Source organism: Arachis duranensis, chromosome 1, assembly GCF_000817695.3.
Source record: "Arachis duranensis cultivar V14167 chromosome 1, aradu.V14167.gnm2.J7QH, whole genome shotgun sequence".
NCBI classification, from domain to species: domain Eukaryota; kingdom Viridiplantae; phylum Streptophyta; class Magnoliopsida; order Fabales; family Fabaceae; genus Arachis; species Arachis duranensis.
Genome location: NC_029772.3, coordinates 77904567 through 77904868, shown reverse-complemented (window position 1 = coordinate 77904868; position 302 = coordinate 77904567).

Here is a 302-nt window from a genome sequence, read left to right as displayed (position 1 = left end):
TTTTCGAAAAATGCAAGAAAAATTTTTAAAGCATGCAATTGACACCAAACTTAAAATTTGACTCAAGACTCAAACAAGAAATGCAAAATATTTTTGATTTTTATGATTTTCTAATTTTTTTGTATTTTTATTTTATTTTTTTGAAAATATTCTTTGAAAAAAACGAAAATTAAAGAAAAATTTTTGAAAACCTTTTGAAAAGAAAATTACCTAATCTGAGCAACAAGATAAACCGTCAGTTGTCCATACTCGAACAATCCCCAGCAACGGCGCCAAAAACTTGGTGGACGAAATTGTGATCA